This window comes from Peromyscus leucopus, chromosome 3 (assembly GCF_004664715.2).
Source record: "Peromyscus leucopus breed LL Stock chromosome 3, UCI_PerLeu_2.1, whole genome shotgun sequence".
In the NCBI taxonomy this organism is placed as follows: domain Eukaryota; kingdom Metazoa; phylum Chordata; class Mammalia; order Rodentia; family Cricetidae; genus Peromyscus; species Peromyscus leucopus.
Genome location: NC_051065.1, coordinates 68,386,991 through 68,406,171, shown reverse-complemented (window position 1 = coordinate 68,406,171; position 19,181 = coordinate 68,386,991). Strand labels below are relative to the sequence as shown.

Genomic DNA, 19,181 nt, shown 5'->3' with positions numbered 1-19,181 from the left:
TTTTGCCAACTAGAACATGAGCTCTGAGCTGCACACACCTCCCACCCCCACGCCCAAGAGAGAATCTGCACCTACCAAGATCTAGCTAGTGTGGTGGGTGGGTTTTTCTTCCTTATCTTCATCCATCCATGGAGCTAACAAAATATCATCCACTACAACTTATTATATGGAATTTAGTATAAGCTCACCTATGTTTTAACTGGTGGTAATTTAATAAGTAATTAAAATAAGACTAGATTGCCCCATGGCAGTGCTCTCCATCTCCATGGTTTCCTATCACAGACAGAAAATAAAATGTGTTCATTCGGTAACCAACCAAAGACTCATCTCAAAGACCTCAGGCCTCAGTGTGTAGTCTCATTTGCTACCCACGTGTGGTGCCAAACACACCTTGATTCAACAGTGATGTTTAGGACCAGAGAGATGGCTCAGTGGGTAAGTATGTCTGTCACCAGGCCAGGTGACCGAGTTTGAGCCCAAGAACCTACATGGTGGAAAGAAAGAAGTGACTCCTAAAAGTTGTCCTCTGACCTCCACATGTATGCGTGTGCATACATGTACACACACACACACACACACACACACACACACACACACACACACACACACAATGGAGGGGAAAGTGGAAGAGAGAGAAGGGAGAGGAAGAGTGTGTGTGTGTGTGTGTGTGTGTGTGTGTGTGTTTAACCCACTGAAGAGACCCATCCGTTAGCCAGATCGAGCTGAGTGTTTCCAAAGATTGCCAAGCTAAGACCAAGAACGGGAGGAAGATGGTCAGGACTCTACACTGTAGAGAAAAGATCTATCTGGGCATGCTGGCAGAGGCTACAATATTAGCTCTTGGGAGGTGGAGAAGGAGGATCAGAAGTTCAAGGCCATCGTTGACTACACAGCAAATGTGAAGCCAGCCTGAGTTGTAAAAAAAGAGAAGTAAAAAGAAATGGTTTTTTGTTGTTGTTGTTGTTGTTGTTTGTTTGTTTGTTTTTAAATGCCTAAACCATGCCCCCATACCATCCTATTGTCCTGAGAATCCTTCCCAGTGAAGTGGTCTCATCTCTCCAGTTGGTTTCCGGTCTGGAATGCTCCACTTGATGCTGTTTCCCTTCCCCATGTCTATTCACCAGTTCCCAGCAGCCCAGCAGCCCCAGCCTCCCCAACAGCATCCCTCCCTGAGCTGCTGGGTGGTTGGCACACAGAGCTGTGTTTGCTGTAACTGGGGAATGGGTCCGACCCTCTATTTTGAGGTGAAACACCACATAACCCAGACAGGTCAAGGTTTTGTGCTGGCCACAAGACTAGCAGGGGGCAGGTTGGGAACGTGGGTCTCTTGGTCCTCTGCCCAGTCCACTACTCAGCTTAAGTTCTCTTGCTAATAATAAAAACATAATTTATTGATGGTGATAACCAACTCAGCCAAGAGCTATATGATTTGTAGCGACAACCAGATGGTCCTTAATAAAACATTAATAAAGCAAAAGCAGATGGCATTTAATAAAGGATCGTATAAACCTGTCTGGGAGCCATAGAAAGCACTTTTTCTAGACTGCCTAATAATAGGGAATTATCAGACAAGTTATAAAAGAGGAAGCTGGTTCCAAACTGTGATGTAGGAAAATGTTTTAGGTTGTTGCACATATTGGATAATAAAAGATTTTAAATGTAATTTTATCCCAGATTTTTTAATTCTAGCATGATTGTAGTTTGGGGCAATTTACAAGAAATGGTGGAGTCATCACTAGAAACAAGAGGAAGTGCTTAGAACTCTTTCCTCTCTTGGAATTTCCTCTAAGACCACGCTATACCTTTCTTCCTGCCGTTACAGGAAACCCAGTGTCTAGAATTCATAGAAACGTCTCCTTTGGTTGCTCGTTCACCTCTTCTTGCCTTTTTTTTTTTTTTTTTTTTTTTTTTTTGTCTGTCTGTCGCATTGATTGGCTAGTATTTTGTTTTGGATTTGTTGTTGGGTTTGTTTGGGGAGGGAGTCTTGCTATAGTGCATGCTAACCTTGAACTCTTGATCCTCCTGACTGCTGTGGCCATAAACCTGTGCTATCAGCCCAATCAAAATAATGTACTTTAATATCAAAATGGGACACAGTAAATCACTTGAGTGGACCACAGGGCTGCTCTAGGAGTCACTATCAGAACTCCGTAGAATTGAAGAGCTGGGAAGATGTTGTATGCTTGTGGTCCCACCGTTCAGGATCCTGAGGTAGAAACGCTCAGAGTCCAGGGCTAGCCTTGACCATATAGAGAAGTGGGGTCCAACTTGGGCACCACAGGAAGACCCAGTCTTAAAAACAAAACAAAACACTGTGTGCAAAAATCAAGGAATAACCTATTTTGAATGGTTGGATCTTAATCAGCAGGAAAGTAAAAGGGCGAAGACCAAAGTTAATATTTAGATGTTTGATTCATCCCAAATCTACCTATCAGGTAGGAGTCAAAAGTTCCAGTATGGACTATGGCCTAGAATCAGTTTTGCCAGACTCCATCATTCCCTTTGTGTTGTTTTGTTGTTCTGTATTGTTCTTTTCTGATGGTCTCCTCTTTAGCCCATAAAACCTTGGAACTTGCTATATAGTTCAGGCTGGCCTGTGTTTACATGGCAGTGCCCTCTTGCCCATGTTCACAGATCTGTGGAGACCAAAGGTTGATGAACTGTCTTCCTCCGTCACACCCCACTTCATTTATCTGGGCAGCCTCTCCTGAAGGACCCGGAGCTTGCTGCCTTGGCTACACTACCTGCAAGTTTCCTCAGGCACCTGTCTCCACCTCCCAAGTGCTGGGCTGCCTGGCTGCTGTGTTCTTTCCGGCTTACTTGTGGGTGCTGGGGGTCTGAACTCCAGTCCTGCATTTCCATGTCAGGTACTTTATTCACTGGGTCATTTCTTCAGATTCTTGCTTTGTTTTTGAGGCAAGGTTTCGTGTAGCCCAAGGTCACCTCTGATTTGATATGTAGCCAAGGCTGGCCTTGAACTCCTGATCCTTTGCCACCACCTCCCAAGTGCCCACACGCCTACATTGTTTATTTGGTGCTGAGGATGGGGCCCCGGGGTTTCTGCATGCCAGCCAAGCACTGTACCAACTGGGCTACATCCCTAGGCCAACGGGGATGTCTCACTATAAGTATTGCAGTATGACCTCTCTATGGAATCATAGAGATATCATAAATGTTTCAACTACTTCTAGTTCCCGGAGGGGATGTCGGCATTCTCTGAGGGGTGGGCTTTGGCTTGAGAAGGAAGAGAAGAGAAGCAGAACCTCACAGTTTCTTTAGCCTGCCATCTTGCCTTGTGTGGATCCTTCTCCTAAAGGTCCTGGCCTGAGGCAGGTCTTTGTGGGACACTGGAGCACATCTATCCACAGCTGTTCCTTCCCTGGTGAGGACCGGGTTCTTTTTCAGCCCTTGAGCAAGCCAGTTGTAGGCATGTGTTCAAGTGCCCAGGGAGTCCTCAGTGCTCTTTGCAAAATTGAATAGAGATCTAGGGCATGGACATTAATAACCTTAGTCACTATTTATCAGGATCCCAGTGAGTGCCCAGCAGTGGAGCCCCAGGGACCCTGGGAGTTGGGTGTTATCATCTCTGCAGACGAGGAGACTGGGGCTTGAAGGACCAGAGACAGCGAGCAGGCAGCTCAGACAAGACTTGTGTGACTTCCAAAGCCACAGCACAGCCTCATCTCAGTCAGCATCCGCACTGGCATTTGCTTTTGAGGTCATTGGGGCTTTCCTTATCTCTAGTATGAGGAAGTTGGCCAATGAAGGCAGAGAGCAAAGCCACTTGAAATCGGAAGTTCCTGGGTGCCCATTTCCTGCTGGCTGCCTAGATTGCCCAGACAAACCAGGCTCACTGTGAACATGCACATTCCTTTGAGGAGAAAGAAAAGCTTGAAGATTCAGTGTGACAATAGGAAAAGATGCTCCCTGTCTACCAACAGTGAAGAAAATCAAAATACAAACAACAACAACAACAACAACTCCTTTCTGTGTGCTCCAAGGTGCACAGGTAAGGTATTCAGCTCCCGGAAATGTTATCTCTTCCACTGCCCACACTAACAAACATAACTGGCTGGTGTGTTTACAAGGCAATCAGGATGGAGTCAAATGCCAAGATAATTTTTCCTTGCCAAATTACTTTCCCCATTGCAATTAGCCCTTTTAGGGGCCTTACCAAACAACAACTATGCACACAATTCCCTCTGTCCCCCTCCAATTATAACCCAGCTAGGAAGCTTTATTGGTAATAAATTGTTCTAGATGAAAAACACCAGCCCCTTGCCTATGAGAGCTCCAGTGTCTCTCTACACTCTCCGCGATTCTTTAACCAGGCAGAGAAGTAAGAAAGGATCAGTTTTTAAGAAAACAGACTTTTTATACAAACTGAAGCTACATTGTTTAACTGAAATCAGCCCAGCTGTCTGGGCTGTCCCAGATGGGGCGCCCATGAAAGCTGAGGCAGCCGAGGCTTCTTTGTCCTCAAAGGCATTTTGTAGCTGCATTTGCTGCTGTCTTTTTACAGGGTTCACAGACTAATAAATAAGCGAGTAGCCGGGCGGTGGTGGCACACAACTTTAATCCCAGCACTCGGGAGGCAGAGCCAGGCGGATCTCTGTGAGTTCGAGGCTAGCCTGGACTACCAAGTGAGTCCCAGGACAGGCGCAAAGCTACACAGAGAAACTCTGTCTCGAACCCCCCCCCCCAAAAAAAAGCGAGTAAATAAACAAATAAAAATTTTGAGGCAGGGTCTCACTCTGCAGCCTTGGCTGGTTGGAACTCATTGTGTGGACCAGGCTGGCCTCTAATTTTCAAAGATCCACCTGCCTCTTCATCCGGAATGCTGGAATTAAAGGCTTGTGCCCACACCTGGCCTTGCCCGCCTCCTTTGCAGTTGTTAGGGACTGTGGGCCTAGCTGCTGGCCTCTGTAAATAATGAATGTGCCAGTTTCATATACATCTGTCATGGGGAGAGGGAGGTGGGCAGGGAGCCAACAGGTCCTCCCTTAATGCCCTCTGCAGCTTCCCATGGCAGAGCCTTCCTTCACAAGCCCAGTGTCTGAAGAACCCACCCTCCCCCACCCCCAACACCTGGAACCACCTTAGGTTACTCCCTGAGCAAATCATGAGCCACCATGCACTTGAGTCTTTATGATGCAGCAGGGGTTGATTTTGCTGCACCATACCCTAATTTCCTTTTCATGGGCAGTTAACCTTTGTTCTTCTACTGTGCTACACACCACCGCCTGGAGTTCCCCCAACGCTGCACCCCATCCCTTCTGTTTTTGCCAGCAGAAGACTGCAAAGCTCTATGGACATGGAGAGCCAAGACCACATTCGCCATGTTCACCCTCATGTCCTCAGTGCTAGTACACTGCTTGGCATTCCAGGAGATCAGGAGATGCCACACCAAAACATACCAAAATGAGCCATAATAGTTGTTTTTGAGCTCAGGGCAATCAAACAGCACCAGGGAGACAGCTCGTCTATTCTGCTTTTCTGACGAGCGGAGGATACGAACTCTCCTCTAGTGGTGACTATCGGAGACTCGTGAGCCCAGAGCTGGCATGGGAGGCGCCTGGAAGTGAACCTCCATGTGCTTGGTTTCCCACACGGGCTCACCTTGCCACAGTTTCCCACCTTTGGAAACCTGCCATGGCCTGCCTCGGTTCTTCTCTCCCTACAGATTTACTGTTCTCTGTGGAAGACGCTATGCCAGGGGCCGACGGGAGGGCTCAGTAGGTGAGAGTGCTCGCTGTTCAAACATGAGGACCCGAGTTTGAATCTCAGGCACCCACAAAAAAAGATAGCGCTGGCTTTGGGTGACTACAAACCCAGCATCAAGGAGCAGAGAGGAACAGATCCCAGGAGCTTGCTGGCCAGGCAGCCAAAGCATCAAGTCTCTGGCTCGAAGAGAGACTCTGCCTCACACTAATGAGGCAGAGAGCAAGAGAGGAAGACCCTCTGTGTCCCCTTCATGTTCCCCTGTGATTGTGTGCATTTTCACACCCATGCGCATGCACTATATGTATGGATATACATGTATATGGCACACACGCATTTTTATATTAAATTTTATATTTAGTGTGCTACACACTAATACATTTGTGTGTGTGTGTGTGTGTGTGTGTGTGTGTGTGTGTTTCTCTCTTGTTAATCTGCTTTTGTTACAAGGATTCTAAGTAGGAACTAAGATGGCTGAGGGAATCTTTAGTCTCCCCTAACGCCCATGGTATATCCCTAATAAACACTTGTCAGCAAGATGCTGCCTAAATCCTAAGTGCTGGATCTAGAGAGCCTGAGTGCTGAACGTAAGCACTGCTGACAATAACGGGCTGGGGGAAGTTTGCATGGCTCTGAGTTGTATTGCTTGGAATGTTTCTGTAAATCCAACATCTGCTGGATGACTATTGGTCTTCATTACGAATTTCTTCAGTGATGATATTTGTTTGTACATGAACAATAGATAAAAACAGAAATTTTCTTTGTGTGTTTAATAAAACCAAGACTTAGATTGTAACATTATGAAAAGGCATTGTGATTTCCCTAATGGAGAGGTAGAATGTCATTCTTCTGAGTGTTTGTTTTCTGTGGTGATATAATGTGCACCCCAATAAAACTTATCTGGGGATCAGAGGACAGAGCCAGCCACTAGATTAGACCTAGAGGCCAGACAGTAATAGGACACTCTGGAGAGATGGATCTCTGTGAGTTCAAGGCCAGACTGGGAACAGAGCTAGGCGTGGTAGCACACACCTTTAATCCCAACATTTGAGATCTCATGCCTTTGCTTGGGAGGCACACGTGCCTTTAATCCCAGGAAGTAAGATGGCAGGGTAGAAAAGGGTATATAAGGAGAGAGGAAACAGGAACTCACTCCCTTAAGGCTGATGATTTTGTAGAAGTAAGAATGTGGCTGGCAGCCGGGCAGTGGTGGCGCACACCTTTAGTCCCAGTACTTGGGAGGCAGAGCCAGGAGGATCTCTGTGAGTTCGAGGCCAACCTGGGCTACAGAGTGAGTTCTAGGAAAGGCGCAAAGCTACACAGAGAAACCCTGTCTCAAAAAACCAAGAAAAAAAAAAAAAAACATGGCTGACTTGTTCCGTTTCTCTGATCTTTCAGCTTTCACTCCAATGTCTGGCTCCAAGTTTTCTATTAATAAGACTGTTTAGCAATTTGTGTTACAGTATTCCTCCAAAATCCATATGCCTAAGTGTAATTAGCCATGTGATAACATGAGGAGGTGGGGGGTTGATAGGTGATTATATCCAAGAGTGGTACTGTCTACCATGTGACAAATCATCTAAGAACCATGAAGCATTTTTAACAGGCACAGAATCTGCTAAGCCCTTGATTATGAACTACGACAAACTGTGAAAAACAAATTTCTATTGTTTATAATCCATACAGTCCATATTATTTTATTATAGCATCCTGAAGGGATTAAATATTGGCGAAGCTATTCTATACCTTTCAGACCAAACCATTACCCCATCAGCAGTTAAAGTCCTTAGAGGGACCTCAGTTAGTGCCACATGGAACTGAATGGTTGTGTAGCTGCCCTGCCCCAGGTCCCAGCCTGTAAAGCTGGGAGCTATAAGAAGTGATTAAAGCTACAAAACGAAGCTATTGATAATTGAGGCATCAGCTTACTCTGGGGTAGAGCCGGGAACACCCAGTGAATAGTAGAGCATTTAGCAAGATCTGCAACTTGAAACAGTTATGTGATGAATCTTCTGAGAAGCAAATACTTGCCAACAATAAGCACCCCAGTCTTTCTCCAATGAGAGTTCCCACACCCCCTCTTCCTAACAGAGCATACTGATGAGAGTCTGAGATTAGAATCTCATTTTGCTTTGATTGTGGTCTCTGAAATATTCAAATAAAGTGATAGCAAGAAGCACAAGTGTAATTAAAGAATTAAAGTATGGGGCTGGAGAGATGGCTCTGTGGTTAAGAGTGTATCCTGTTCTTGCAGAGGACCAGCGTTCGGTTCCCAAGACCCACGTTCTGAATGCCATGCTCTGTACCTGAGTTAAACTCTGACATTACTTCCCAGTTTCTGAAGTCTCACTCCCCTTGTTTAACTTGAACCCAAAGTTGGTTATGAGGGTTAGATAAGTTTGTCTTTACATGTAAAGAACTCACAGCCATGCCTAGAGACAGTACCTAGAAAGTGTCACCTCCATCTCAGCTGCTTATATCTCCCTCTGGCATTTAATGACTAGCCACTGCACAGAATAGGAAGAGTGAAAAAATTTGAAGACAAGAAGGAACCATTGCTTCAGAAACTCATGTGGTCTCAGTTTCAAGTAGTGACCTAGTTAGAGGATGAGCCATCAGGGTGGGGACTGCTTGAACATGGTGTTATGAGGCTGCTCAAAGGTTGATGCTCCAGGCCATGGGGCAATAAGCTATGATAACAATTAAGTTAACAAGTCTCTTACTTGACTTTGTGAGGCTAGAACAGAATTCCTGAGACTGGGTAAATGATACAGAACCCAGATTTTATTTCCTCCGGTTCTGGAGACTGAGAAGTCCTTGGTCAAGTTGTGCTAGAGAACCTTCTTGCTCAGTCATTCTAAGAAAAAAGGTGGAAGGAAAGGGAAGAAGGGGCAGGTGGGATGGGGAGGGGGTGGCAAGCTCCTTTGATAGGAACCAGTTTCCATGGTAACCAACCCACTCCCTTGTCAACAGTATCTGAGGGCAGAGCCTTCATGTCTTAACCACCTCTTATGGGCACCCCCTCTCAACACTGCCCAGACTTAGACTCTGGGGAACACAGTCAAACCACAGCATCAGTGTATGATTTTATGAACCCAAAGGACCAATGACAGATTTTAAAACTCTCTTGACCAGACTAGAATAGTGACTTTTCTTTCCTTTCTTTTCTGTCTTTGCCTTTCTTGCCTAGTCACATTGGCAAAGCATAGGACCAGAGGGGCAACTCTGGCAATTTCTATTACTCATTCATCCGATACCCACTGTCTACAACTCCCTTATGCATATCAATTACAAGTGGGGAGCTGGGGCCTTCAGGATGGGCACTGAATGGTGAGGATGCTCTGAAGCTTAACTGCCCAGGTCAGGAGGCAATGGACACTGATAAGTCTTCATCCTCTTACATGGCTTAAGTTGCTAGAAAGAAAATCTTGAAACTAGGTAACTTATGAAGACAACTTCATAATCCCCATATGCCCCATTTGAGAAAAAAAATCTCTCATCTATCTATCTATCTATCTATCTATCTATCTATCTATCTATCTATCTATCTACTTATCCATGTATTTGTCTGTCTGTCTGTCTATCTGTATCTATCTATGTCTGTCTATCATCTATATCTATCCATCATCTATCTATCTATCTATCTATCTATCTATCTATCTGTATCTATCTATATCTGTCTATCATCTATATCTATCCATCATCTCTGTCTGTCTATCTATCTATGTCTATCATTTATCTCTATCATCTATCTATCAATCTATCTATATCTATATCTGTCTACCATCTATCTCTATCATCTATCTATCTATCTATCTATCTATCTATGTCTATCATTTATCTCTATCATCTATCTATCAATCTATCATCTATATCTGTCTACCACCTATCTCTATCATCTATCTGTCTATCTATCTATCTATCTATCTATCTATCTATCTATCTATCTAATCTGTCTATCATTTATCTCTATCATCTATCTATCTATCTACCTATCTATAATATGCACATGTGAGCACACGTACAGGTACCAGTGCACATGTGGAGGTCAGACGATAACGTGCAGAAGTCAGTTCTTCCTCTGTGTGCGTTCTGGGGATTGAACCCAGGTCGTCAGACTTGAAGGCTGTCACCTTTACATACTGGGCATCTCACCAGTTATTTTCTAATCCAAGCATAATTTGCTGAGTATCTACTACGCAGTAAGTTTCAAGTTTGGAGCTGGACACAGTGAACAAAGCAAAGCATCTCCCTGTCCTCAATGAGATGAAAACGTAGGGAAGAACTGTGTATTATACGCGTAGTGATGTGAGGGCGGCTGGGGCAAAGGAGAACCGTGAAGTGTGTAAGGAGCTACAGAGGGTCCCTGTGGTCCCTAGTAGTATGAATGGCGAGGACAGGCTTTGTGGTGAGGTGATCAATGGAGAGTCCTCCTCTGTAGCCGCCTGCCGGGCTCCTTCCTAAGAAATGCTGTATTCCCTGAGTGTAAATCTGGGGACTGGGGGTCGGGGTCGGATTTTCTTTTCTGCTGTTCACCGCACAGGAAAGAACACCCTACAAAGACTGTACAGCATTCTGCTCTAATCCCCTCCCTTGTCACCGCTGGTGGCAGGCTTGGTTCTCCTTCAGGGAGCTCACCCTCACAACACCAATCCCCAAGCAAGTGCAAGGGTCCCCAAGGCCAAGGACTGAGTTCCCTGGATGAACTGTAAGGCCACTGTGCCAACTCACACCCTACTGGTGGCATGACAGGGTGTGGGGAAGGTGGTGGGTGTGGGTGGGGTGGGGAGGGGGTGGGGAGGTAGGGGGTGAGGCGTCTGTGGTCAGTAGCCCACAGCTCATCCTCACCTCCCTCCTCTGGAGCAGCTGCTTCAGTCAAAGCCTGACCTGGGCAGTTGGCAACCTCCCCGGTATCCCCGGAAGGAAGAGAGGCAGTGTCTGTCAGCAGCTGCCTCCCTGCTGCCTGGAGCGCCTTTGCCTCTGCCGCCAGGGTCCCGAGTCCGGGTCCAGCCCCGCCTCCAGCGCGGTGCCTCTGCTTGTGGCCCCGCTGAGACTCCCTGGGGCAGGACTGAACAAAGGTCCGGGCCCGCCCTGCTCCTCCGCCTGAGAGTCCCGGGAACGCGCCTGCAGGAACCGAGCACGTGCAGGACCGAGCTGCAGCGCGCGGGTAAGTGGCGGCGGCGGGCGGGCGCGTGCTGCGGGCTCCGCCTGTGCTCCTCTCCCCTCCTCCCTCCGTGGTATCCCGGCCTGGGGCAAACTGTCAGCTCCCCTTTTCCCTGGGGACCCCCTTGCTCCCTCCCGAAGCCGGTGATTGGGGCACAATCGCCCCCCCCCCCCTTTTCTCCTCCACCCTTCAGCAGGGACAGCTGCTCTGTCCTGCCCGTAGTCCGATTCCGCCCAGGTCTCCATCCCATCCTTGCCTCTTCCCAGCATGCTTGTGGCCACCCCGGTAGTCCTGGAATGTGGCAAATGCCGCTGGTGCTCTCTAGCACCCCACCTCATCATGTCCCCACCGTATCCATCGCCCATATCCATCCTTTGTCTTCTGAGCTCTCTCCGGTGTCTGGAAGGATCCAGGCGTGTGCATGTAGGAGAAGAAAGGCCAGAGGCAGGCAGAGGCAGGTTTGGGTGCGGCCAGGCCTGGGGTAACTGAATCCAACCTGGGCACTGGGACCCTTTTGCCTCAATCCGGAATGGGGACTGGGGAGGGGTTCTTTCCCTGGGCAGCTCTAGGGCTTTGCTGGAGCCTGAACAAAAAACATCCTGCCAGTCACCCACTCACTGGGAGTCTGAATGAGACTTGGAGAGAAGTGAGAAAGGATATGTTGGGGCGGCTGGGCCCGGGCTGTCACGCCCCAGGCAGAGCTAGCTGGGAATTGAAGGCAAAGAGCTGAAAGGTTAGAGGAACAGCATCTAGATGTAGGATAAAATGAATCGTCTTCAACATCCATCACCCACAAGCACTTCTTACAAAGAAATGCTTTGGGGAGAAACTGGGCCCCGACTCCTGATGAGATCTGAGAGAGGAAACTGACCCAGACTGCCTGCCCAGGTTGCCCCGCTCAGAGGACGTGTCCACGGGGTGTTCCTGTTCTTGAGCTCTGTGGATGCCTGCTAGAGAGGTCCCCGCTTTATGTGTCTGGATCTTCGCGTTTATCTTTGAGCTAAGTGTCCTGGCAGCCTGGTCTGCCCTTGAACATTCTGCCTCTCCCGGAACAGTGGTGGGATTACAGCTGTGTGCAGTCAACCACAGCTGCTTTTACCTTTGAAGATTCATTAAAACATTTTTTAAAGCCATCATATCCCCGTGATGACCAGGCTGGACTTGGATTTGTAATTCTCCTGTCTCAGCCTTTCTAGTTCCAAGTACCCACCTGTAGGCTGTACACCACAGCCCTGGCCTCCTCTGTCCCTAACAGTCTTTCATTTCCTCCACTCCACATCCTTTGCCGCCTGCTTCAGTCTGCCGGTTCAGACTCACGCCTGTCCTCTGATCATCATTTGTTTCTTTATTTCACATACTATTGGTGAAGAGATACGTTTTTCAAGGCAATGATTTTGTCTCCACCGTAACTAAAGTTGGCCTTTCCACACACACTGTCTTTCCCAGATGGATCATATGCAGCTAAATTAAAGAAAAAGCTGACCAGGGTTGGCAGAACGGAGTGGTCAGAAGCACCTGCTCTGGATTCAAGGGGATCTTCTTGGCTCAGTACTAATTCTCTTGGTAGATACTCAAGGTCCCCTAGTCAAAGCTACTGGGATTTGGACCTGCTGGATTTTATTGCTCCTTGTAGCAAGGGGAATGTGGCTTGCCAGTGATTTCAGAGAGAAGTCTTTGCTCCGGACTAGAGGCTAACTGTAAGGGGGCGGGGGATTCTGATTGCATCTCTTCTCAAACCATTGCTTGATGGAAAGCCTGTCAGGGCTAGGCTGAAGCTGGGGTTGGTCACGAAGCAGCCTCAGTTTACAGGCAGGACCGGGAGGAAGGTGGTATTGGCCATTTTGTGGTTTGGAGAGCATTTGTGCTTGGTCTGTAGTTGGTCATGGTGCCAGAGTAGTCATGGGTTTTTTTTTGCCAAGATTTGTGATTATAGTGGTCTCACTCATGTGGATGCCCTGTTCACGTTCAGTGGGGGAACACAAGTCCACCCCTAAGCAGCACCAGGCTGGCTTCACAGGCGACTGTTTGTCAAGATCTTGGGAAAATTACTTAACATTTTTGACCTTCAGTTTCCACATCTGCAATATGTGCAAAACATTTGCTTCAGAGAGTTGGAGAGTAAATGAGGAAACACACAAAGGCATCCTGCTCGGCACCTGGCAATGAGCAGGAGCCCAGTACGTGTTGACCCTGCTCTTTATTGGTGTATCCATTGCTGTGGTCTCTTCCCAAGAACCCCGGTCCTGTTGTGGCAAGACCAGAAGAAGAAACCTATTCCTACCTCTGGGAAACAGACAGGAGGCTACAGAGTTCAAGGCCAGCCTCAAACTCTCTCGCTCTCTCAAAAAAAAAAAAAAAAAAAAAAAAAAAAAAAACCAGAAGAGGAGGAGGAAAAAGAAGCTTAAGTAGAAAGTGAGCAAGAACAAGGTCCCTTGATACGCAAGGTCAAGTGTTCCCCGAGACTGAATCAGACCCACTGGCATGGTTCTCTCATACAACCGTCGCTCGACCTTAGCCATTCCTTTCAAGATTCCTTGTTCCCAGGAGCCAATGGCCAATATTCTTGGCCAACTCTGAATGCTGTCTTGCTTTCTTCTTTTCTGAAGAGTCCTCCTTTGTCCTTAACCACATCCACATGGGCTGCCTCTGCTCTAGTCTGCTTTGGTTGGGAAGCCCGCCAGCCAGCCAGGTGAATAAAAGCTTGCCAATATAATTCTTAAGCTCTGGGTGAGGGTTCAGGTGAAGCCCTGTGGTTTTTTTTTTTACATGCATAGCCCTGAGTCTATTGTCATGGACTTCCAAGCTAGAGCATTATGGAAATTTGAATTTGAAGTGTGACTTCTGGTTAGTTGAGACTTAACCATGTTTCTGTGTATTGGGCAATGTGGGGTCCTTGTATCAGGTTCTAGATCAGTGGTTCTCAACCTTCTGTTACACCCGAAGTTAACCTGTAAGCATCACCTGCCCAAAGACCAGGTAACTTCCTAGGGTCCCGGTAGTTGGAGTTCTTGAAAGATAACACCTGTCCAGGGACCAGGTAACTTCCTGGGATTCTGAGAGTTGTAGCTCTTAGAAAATAACAAAAAAACCTCATGAGAAAGTGGCCTGTTGGTTTACCCGTATAAGCTCTGTCAACATGGATCTTGGGCCATTTACCTGTAAAGTTTCCAGGTGATGGTCCTGACCAAGTTCCATGTTGGTCAGTATTTAAAATTTTAATAAAAGCTTGCTTAAATTTGGCCAAAATGATAGAACTGGCTTTTCTGGCGAATTTCAGGATAAACACTTCCTAATGCTGGGACACTTTAATACAGTTCCTCATGTTGTGGTGACTCCCAATTGTAAAATTACTTTTGTCACTATTTCATAACTATAATTTTGCTACTGTTATGAATCGTAATATAACTATCTGATATGCAGCCCACAAAGTGGTCGAGACCCACAGGTTGAGAACCGTCATTCTAGCGCCTTCGCTTATGAACAGCTGTGCATGTTAGATCTCCGTTGACTAGTCAGTTACCTCGGGTGATCGAGATGATTGTGGCAATGTGGGGCCTCCTAATGGCATGACGTAAACTTGATTGCATTGAATGTCTCGCCTGTAGTTTGCCTGATGCCTCTGTTCATAGCAAAAGTTTCCAGGCTAGGCATGATGACATACATCTGTAATCTCAATATTTGGGAGACCGAGTCATGAGGATAGTGGATTTGGAGCCAGTCTGAACATATTGAGACTCTGTCCCCAAACCATTAAGAACAAAACCAAAATTCCTGTAACTGGGTGTGGTAGCTGGGTGTGGTAGCTCATGCCTGTAATGTCAGACTGGAGGGTGGGGGGAGGTGAGAGCTAACTTGGGATCACTGTGAGACCCTGTTTCACAAAACAAGCAGGCTAGAGAAATAGACGGCCCGGTGGTTAAGAGTGCCTAGTGCTCGTCCATAAGACCTGGGTTTGGTTCTGAGGCCCACTTCGGCTGACTCATAGTTGCCTGAGGCTCCAGCCCTGGGGGAGCTGAAGACCTATCCTGGCTTCCAAGGGCTTCTGGACTCACACGGCATACAAACAAGCACATACAAATATGCATCGTTGAAAAGTAAGATTATATGTAAACAACAACAATAGCAAAAGCAAACAAAAAAATCCTAGATATAAAGAAAACAACAGCAGCTGGAGAGATGGCTCAGTGGTTAAGAACACTGGCTGCTCTTCCAAAGGACCTGGGTTCAATTCCCAGTATTCACATAGCTGCTCAAAACCTTCAATAACTATAGTTCTAGGGGACCCAATGCCCTCTTCTAGCCTTCCTGGGTATAAACATGGTACATAGTCATCATAACATGCAGGAAAACCAGCCATACACATAAACGAACAAATAAAACAATAGAAAAGCCAACAGCTTTTTATGAAAGAGAGAAACTTTTTTAAAGGCTTGTAAGAAAATATCAGATGTTTGGTTTTCTTTGTATTGAAATAATGCAATCTGTGTCTACACTGAAATTCAATTTCACCTCCGGGACTGGCAAAGATTCTAAAGTTTGAGGCCATCATTGCTAATACAGACCCTGTAACACATTTTGACAGAGGTCTGTAATAGCAGTTACATTGTTACTTGGACTGCAGAAGGAAAGATGCTCTGGAGTCACAAATGTACCTACCCATTGTTGAGCAATCTCTTACTCAGGGTGCTAGTCTCCCAATCCAGTCATCTATCTATGAAGGAATATTTAGTGGTATTTTGTTTGGTTGTTTGCTTTTTGATATGGTTTCTCTATAGTCTACACTGGCCTGGAACTCACTATTTTCCCAGGCTAACCTCACACTCATGACAATCCTCCCATTTCAGTAACTATAGTTCTAGGGGACCCAATGCCCTCTTCTAGTACTCCTCCCTTCATAGTACTGGGGTTACAGGATTAAGCCACCACATCTGGATGGCAGTATTTTTCAAATAGCAGAAATTGGAAAAAAAATAAATCAACTGCTGAACCACATATGACAGGAGCCAATCAGCAGTAACACACCCAGGGAAGGAGTAGTATGCAGCTGTAAACAAGAAGATGCTTGTGTTGCGTAATCTATAGATTATACCACTACATAAGAAAAACAAGTGTGGAGGGATGCACAGACTTTTACACTCGTATTTACACAAGGAAACACACAGATAACGGTAGAAGAAGGGGTGTGATGGGCAAATCGGAGGAGAGCATGGCGGGAATGGAAGTTCAGGGTGCTTAGCATTTTTTGGAGTATAGATTTTGGTGCCATATAAATTCTACCCACATGCAACAGAAAAGAAAGTGCTAGCCTTAACTGCACCAGGAGAGCATCTTCACGGAGTCCCGTGATTGGCCAAGCCTGGGTCTGACAGGCCTTCAGAGCAGCAGGCTCCCAGTAACTCCCTAAGCAACTTAGTCTGTCAAGAAGGAAATTGGCCAGGTTTGCTGTTCGAGGAAGCAGAAAAAGTCCCACTAAAAATGAATTTAAGTGCCCTCCCTTCACCCGCTGACCCTCTGGGGAGTTGGTGCTGTTCCCACAGCTGGGCCTTCACAGCAGCTGGATTCCATTTTTTGTTTTGTTTTAACAGCAAGCCTGACATCAGCACCATAGAAACCCTTTTGATGTGAAGATGGGTTTGTGAATTCCCATTCAGCTTGTTTCAGAAAAGAATCTAGAGACTATAAAAAAAAAAATCCCAACATCAAGGGCGAACTTAAATAGCTTGTTCTACCATCCGGATGAGTTCTCACACACCAAAGGGGAGACCCAGTTTTGTTCAAAGTTCTTTGTTTTGGGTACAACAAATCCTTCATCTTGTTCCATGGACAGCCGTGGCAGTTGCTGCCCTCAATTTCCTGAATCCATCTCTTGGTGACTGGCTGAGCCGTTTCGTCACCCACCACCTGCCTGGACTGTCTGGAGGACGTCCTCGTGGGTCTCCTATCCTGTGTCATCATTGGTCACCCAACCACAGTTCTAGTGCATTCACCAAGCCTGCATCTCCCCCCTTAGGATACTGACAGTTTAGAGTACCATAGGTTTGCATCCGTTTCTAAGCTGTTTCTCTCCTACCCACTCCCTGCTTGCATTTATGGATTGTGTGTGTGTGTGTGTGTGTGTGCGCGCGCGCGCGCGCGCGCTCGCGCACAGCTGTGGAGGTAAGAAGAAAACTTACAGGTGTCCGTTTCCTCCTTCCTCTCTGTGGGCCTTGGGATTGAACCGGGATCGTCAGATCTGGCAGCAAAGCGCCTTTGCCTGCCCTCACCTCACTGTGTGGTTTAGAAGACCTAAGTGACTTTGCTGATCCCTTTGCTCTCTGGTCACACCCTTTCATAGATCTTGCTCATCTGACACTCGCACAGGGGTATATGGACCTTCAGGCTCTGGTCCAGGGGACTTCCCTGCCTGTTCCTGTCATGTCCCCATTCTGGAACTCTGTCTTACAATGCTCGTCAATCCCAAAGCCTCCTAAGCATTCTAAGTCTGTCGGTGCGGTGGCGGCAGAGCACCAGCGTGGACACTAGAAACTTGCTGATAGCCTTCCTTGCCTTCCTGGTCTCCCTTACACCTTGGCCCCTGCTTCTGTAAATGCTGCTCTGTCACAACAACCCTCACGGATTCTCCTTGGCTACAAAGTGCAGCCTGGAGGCCACAGACTTGCCTAGCACACTGGGGCCCTTGTCCGCTTGAATGGACAGGATTTTCTGTTGTTCCTTCTCCACCATTATCTGCCAATAGTTACCATAAAGTAGTGTGTGTGTGTGTGTGTGTGTGTGTGTGTGTGTGTGTGTGTGTGTGTGACAGAGAGAGACAGAGACAGAGACAGAGAGGTCTACTGGTCTAGAACTCACAACTATCTTTCTGGCTTATTTGAGTGCTTGGATTATAGGCATGAGTCACCAAACCCAGCATAAACCTAGTGGTTTTTTAAGTGCTTCAACCCAGAACCTAGTGTGTATGCAAGAATTCTTAATGAATGACTCAGTTAACAGTTTGGCAAAAGAATAAGTGAATGTTCCATTGAAGGCAAGCGCCTTAGTCATAGTATTTGCAGGCCGTGTTCAAACAGGAACTTTGCTTCTCTTCTAACATTTATTTTCACCCTGACTATACAAGAATCAGCTGAAGCAGCTCCTGCTTCATCGTGACGAAGGAAGAGGTGCTTTGCAGAGGTGGGAGAGGCAGATGTTTCTGAAACCCCAGGGAAGGCGAGTGGTGAAGAAAGTGAATCAGACAGGGTAAAGTCTACACCCAGCTGTTAAACTCCAGGAGTGTTGGGAGACCAAGGGATTGGCCAAGTTCCAGGGCAAGAATACAGACAAACGCCAGCTCTTGTCATCAGACGTGTTTACTTGTTTGTAGTTAGCTGTAACATTATGCTGTTTCACTGAGCGTGATGGCTACCATGGTAATCTCAATACTAGGGAGGATGAGGCAGGAGGATTATGAGTTTGAGGCTAGCCTAGGATGTTATATACTCAGCTTTAAAAAAGCCTAAATAAAATCAAAGAAACAAAAATAAAATTAACAAGCAAATGTAGCTGGAGAGTTTTCTCTCTGGGTCCTGCCAAGCCCCGGCAGTCCGACAGCCCACTTATAAAATAAACACACAGATGCTTATATTATTTAAACTGTTTGGCCTAATGGCTCAGGGTTCTAGCTATCTAGTTCTTATATCTTAAATTAATCCATTTCTATAAATCTATACCTTGCCATGTGGCTCGTGGCTTACTGGCGTCTTCACATGCTGCTTGTCCTGGCAGCAGCTGGCAGTGTCTCCCTCACTCAGCCTTCCACTTCCCAGAATTCTCCTCTCTCCTTGTCCTGCCTATACTTCCTGCCTGGCCACTGGCCAATCAGTGTTTTATTTATACAGAATGATATCCACAGCAAGCAAATTAGTGTCATTTCAATTTTTTCGTGCAATATTAAATATGTGGCTTGAAATCTGTGCATATCTGTATATATACAACTATGTTCAGTTTATGTGTGGTAACATACAATTTTTAGTGTTTCTTCTACTCAAGTATTTGATTTGTAAAATTTTGTTTTGGTATTTATTTATTTTTATTTTATATAGGGGTGTTTTGTTTCCACGGTATGTCTGTGGGCCAGGTATCTGCAGTGTGTGAGGAGGCCAGAAGAGAGCCTCAGACCCCCTCAAAAGGGAATTCCCCAAGAGGTGTAAGCCTCCAAGGGGTGCTTGAAACAGAGGGAGTCCTTTTAACCACTGAGCCATCTCTCTGGCCTCTAAGAGTTGTTTTGAAATAAATCCTCTTGAAATAAATATTGCAAATA

The 19,181-nt window shown here is 46.4% G+C and overlaps 2 protein-coding genes across 6 annotated transcripts in view; one reads left to right on the top strand and one right to left on the bottom strand.

Annotated features, from left to right (window-relative positions):
* Positions 1 to 19,181, bottom strand: part of LOC119086172 (MAGUK p55 subfamily member 6-like) — a 563,311-nt gene that overhangs the window by 355,545 nt on the left and 188,585 nt on the right. The gene's annotated exons all lie outside the window — the stretch shown is intronic.
* Positions 10,717 to 19,181, top strand: part of Gsdme (gasdermin E) — a 61,089-nt gene continuing 52,624 nt past the window's right edge. The window contains 1 exon segment of the mRNA XM_028892637.2: positions 10,717 to 10,888. The gene's annotated coding sequence lies outside the window, so the exon portion shown is untranslated.